Genomic DNA, 5146 nt, shown 5'->3' on the forward strand with positions numbered 1-5146 from the left:
CAGTCAGCCCCACCTGACTCTCTCTTTCTGGCTGACTAGCAGACTGAGGGGTATTTGTCCTAGGTCTCCACACCCACAAATGTAGAAATAATGCCTTTGTAAATAAATATTCCTGACCTTGTTCTATTTTGAAGGTGCTTCTGTTTCTCATAGGTACCCTGACCGCTGGGGGTCCCTTCCTCATTCATTTACAGGCAGTGCATGTGTTGGCCCTTGTTTGTGCTCATGCTCCAGATTCAGGGCCGCAGATCCACTGATCCATGCCTCTGTACTTTCTCCCTAATAGGAAAAAAAAAGGAAATAAATGGACAATTTGAAAAGAAGAGAAATACTTATGGGGAAGAGGACCCTCCCAGAAAATCTAGTACATGTATTTATGTTCACATTCAATTCAGAGAGAAATAAAAATTCCTACACATTCCTTTTCACTATGAAAAACACCACTCCAAAATTCAGAACAACAAAAATCTTGCTTTGGTATTTATTTAAAATGCATAGTGCTCAAAACATAAATGTCAAATCATGCAAACGTTTTAAAACATGAGTCTTATATCCGAACTTCCAACTCCTGGTTCCATTTTCTTTTAACAATTCACAATTTTTTCAAAATGGATATTAGAAAATATGATTAAAGTATTCTAAAAAATCCAAATATGTAAATATTATAAATATATGAAAATATTTATAAGATTATCCTAAAATATGTTTATGCTTTCGATTCCTGATTTATCAATTTAAACAGTACCTATTGAATCAAAATTAGATTAGCTATTTAATAAAATCAATATTAGATTAGCTATTTAATGAAATTACATTTGCTTTCATGAAACATTATATGAATAAATATATTCAACTGCTGTTATGTTTTCAAGGTTTCTATAATTTACCTTATGTTATTTATCTATAACCATGTCCTGTGTTTTATCCATAGGTTGATTACACAAACTGACCAAGAATAGCATTTATCATATGGTATTCAATACTTTAGAATCAAGTTGTATGGGGAAAAAAAAGGAGACAAGTATCCTTACGCTGCTAAATATATGCCAAAGGGAAAATACTCTCAGCATCAAGGTCAAATTAATTTTCTTTCCAGATACTCAATGAATTGCTCCAAACATTGCCACATGACTGTGCTTGTTTCTCTATGTTGAACCATGAATTCAGTTACATATAATTTAAAATGAGAATTTAAAATAATTATACTCTAATCCATAAATTATACACAAATACAGTGTTATTTATGTTAAACCTTCAATGAATTTATTAATCTTAAAAAAAATTGTTAATGAGAGTGAAATTGTAGCTTTAGGAAGGTTACCTTGGTAACAGTTTGGCTTGGTTTCCATGGTTACTAAGAGTACAGCTGAGAGGCTCAAAGAATTACAATTTCCTTTGATTGGTAGATTCTCAAAAATGATGATTTGGAAAGTGACAGGGATTTTAAAAAAAAGAAAAAGATTTTCCTCATGAGGAAAGAGACGTTAAGTGTAATAATAGCACACTGATGGTCAGACACAAGACAGGCTTTTGAAATTTAATGAAACCTCCCTTTGCCTCTTCATAAAAAATTGGACAGACTATCTCAATTTATAACAGCATGAATCTGAAAGCCAAAATTCCTGCTCTTGATTAAATGGCCAAAATATGTTAGACTGTTTATGGAGAACTTTTAAAAATTAGGTTAAAATTTTAATAATTGATTTAAAAATTTAAATGATCCGAAAGGCTAAAAGAAACTTTTTTTATTGCTCTTTATTGTTTTCTAGTTTTGAGTAGGGAAAAATAATATGGTGTAACAGAAGGATAGTGATAAGAGCATTAAGAAATCGAAGTCAGGGACATCTCTGTAGCTACTTGCATATACTTAGGCATATCATTTTATTTACAATTATCAGTGCTTACTATCAAAAGTAACACAGAAACTGAATAACTACCTAAGCTACTCCTTGGAAAATACTATAATACATGATGTTAAGGTCTCTTTCTGTACCTTGAATCCTTTGATTTTAAGATATTTCCTCCCAATTTGGAGAGCACACTGAAGAGACGTGCAGGCAGGCTAGGACAAATGTGGACAGCAGCTCTAGATGCTTAGCCCCTCCCCACTGTGTCAGAGTCACCTAAGAAGCAGGAAGAATGTCTAAGACTCTTCATTTAGATCTTCCCAGCGGGAAGGATGTTTAAAGGAAAGATAGAATGAACAATCTTCCCCAGAGTTAACTGTCTCCTGCTGGAAGGCAAAGCAGTCAAAGACAAAGAACTTAAAAAGCAAGGCAGGCCCTCTGAGAGAGGGGAAAGAGGACCCGTGAAAGGGATGCACTAAAGGCCAGGGGTCTGGACACCTTGACGGCAGTCGCCTCATCTCCTTTACCAGGCGATGTCCCAACCCTGCAAACTCTAACCCCCTGGATCATAGACTAGTCATTCGAGAAATGCTGTGGGCAAAAGCAACAGTTTTCAATTGTGTTTCTATTCCAGCACTCGGTGAGAATGTGGAAATGGCAGCTGGAAGAATGGACAAGGGAAATAATCAGCCTAACCTTCTGAGAAGCAGATGAGGGCTCTAGGAGCCCACTTCACTTTGGATACAAGAGTGTCCACCCCCAAACAGAAACAGGATACCCAGCCAACTAGGACATGGAAACGAATACAAAATAGGCAATATTTAGGTAAAAACATAAATGAGATAAGGGCGTTGACCTGCAAACATCTTGTAGAGGAGCATTCCAGAGAGAGTGTTGCCAAGCAAAGGCTCACTTGCTGCCTGAGTCACATAGAAGCCAATACAATGGCACCGGCTTTTGAGAAAAGAGTATTATTTCGAGGTTTACCAGTAAGGAGACAGGAGGCAAGCCTCTCAAATCTGTCTCCTGATTCAAGGTTAGGGGTGATACTTAAGGGGTTAAGGAAATTTCAGTTCCTCAGTCCTTCCCCCATCCTTGGAATGTATGTTCTGCTTGCCTGCCCCAAGCTAGATGCTACTGCAAGGACACAGCCTTGAGACAGTAAGCTGTTGCTGAGAACATCTGGATGTATACATGACTGAGCCCTGTTAAGGCTTCTATATAACTTTTAAAGTTTAGGTGAGCAGTTGTGGAAATCGATTCACCTTCCAGCTACCCAAGAACATGCCACTTAAATAAGTTCCCTTGCGTATCAAAACTACCACCCACCAATCTGGAGAGTTCTGCCTTTCTTTGGTCTCTCCTTGCCTTCCATGTACAAGGGACAGTATGCAAACCAACAGGTTGTTTCCCATTTGGGGTTATAATGATCTATGCTTCCAATGAGTATTCTTCCATATTTCTCATGTTGGAGATGTGCAAGGGTTTCTTCGTATATAGTTGGAAGTGGAATTGCTAGGGCTTAAGTATGTGTCTCTTCAAATATACAGCTGACTCCTCAAATAGCACAGGTTTGAATTGCCTGGCGCCACTTATACATGGATGTTTCAATAATATACATTCAGCCCTCTGTATTTGAGGATTTTGCATCCACTGATTTGGCCAACCACACATGAAAATTTCCATATGGTATTGGTTGAATCCGTGAATGCAAAACCCATGGAAATGGAGGGCCAACTGTATTCATTGCACTGCACCATTTTATGAAAGGGACTTGAGCATCTGCAGATTTTGGCTTATTAGGGGCTCCTAGAAACAATCCCCTCTGATTCTAAAGAACAGCTATACTAAATAATGCCAAACTGTTTCCAATATTATTGTAGCAACACACACACTTGCCAGCGGTGTGTAAGAGCTAACATTGTTCCATGTCCTGCCAACACTTGGTACTGTCAGCCCTTTTAATTTCTGCCACTCTAGTAAGTGGCTAATGGTATCTCATTCATTTTTTTCTGTTTACTACTAAAGTTGAGCACAGTGCATGTCAGTTTGTATAACATTTCATATAGGTAGAAATTCTTAATATATATTCCCATATGATAAGTATAAGCATTTTTTTAACCTAAAAATATACACATCTTTTACTTTTCATTTATCATTTTCAGTATAATTTCAACTTGTTTGCCAGTATCAATGTGTTACTATTATTTCAAAATAGAAATTAAATATTGAACTTCAAAATTATTTTAATGCACATATATATTCAAAACAAACACATAAGATTCACACGCAACTTCTAATCTGTTCACCAGCCAAGCCTTTTTCTGGATAAATATCTAGAATTTCTCTGTCTAATACAGTAGCCACCCATCCATACATGATTATTGAGCACTTGAAAATGGACTAATGCTGCATGTGAAAATTATAATCTGTTTGAAATATTTGGTTACATAAAATATATTATTTAAATTAATATCACTTGTTTCTTTTAATTTTTAAATGTGGATCCTAGAAAGTTTTAAATTACATATGTGCTTCAAAATGCATTTCTAGTGACCACATTACACTAGAATCTATTTAGTTAACTAGAGAAAAACATAACTAAGGAGATTTCAAAAGGAAAAAATACAACTATACAAAACATCAATATACCTCCCTGAAGCAAACGCAGCATTATTTCTAGTTATGCCCCAAACACAAAGCATACTTGTATACATCTTACTCAAATCACAACTATCATTTGAAGTCAGGATCAAGATCATAATTCTCATTCATTTCTCACTGTTCATACTTTTGCCTGTAGACAAAATAATAAAAGGAAGAAGACCCAAACCAGAAACAACGCTTTTGGTAACACCTATTCCATCATTCTTCTGGCTAACATTTCACAAATGCCTACGACGGGTCAGGACCTGCATTAGACAAGGAAAAGGATGTGCACTGACACAGGCCTCCCCCTCCCAGCCCCATTCAGGGGCTCTCCGTGGCTTAGGGGACAGTCCCATCCCACTCTTTCTGCCACCATGTTGAAAAACGTGCATTTAAACGCAATAACATTTGGGGGATGATCTAGCCTATAAATAGCACCAGAAGAAAACACTAAACAGGCTCTTTTTTTTTTTAAAGCGCCAGTTTCTTTTTATTTATTTATTTATTTTGAGGGGGGTAATTAGGCTTATTTAGTTATTTTTTTCATGGAGGTCCTGGGGATTGAACCAGTCATGCTAAGCACGTGCTCTACCACTGAGCTATACCCTCCCCCATAAACATGCACTCTTCAGCATAAATGAATGTATGCT

Source organism: Camelus bactrianus, chromosome 1, assembly GCF_048773025.1.
Source record: "Camelus bactrianus isolate YW-2024 breed Bactrian camel chromosome 1, ASM4877302v1, whole genome shotgun sequence".
In the NCBI taxonomy this organism is placed as follows: domain Eukaryota; kingdom Metazoa; phylum Chordata; class Mammalia; order Artiodactyla; family Camelidae; genus Camelus; species Camelus bactrianus.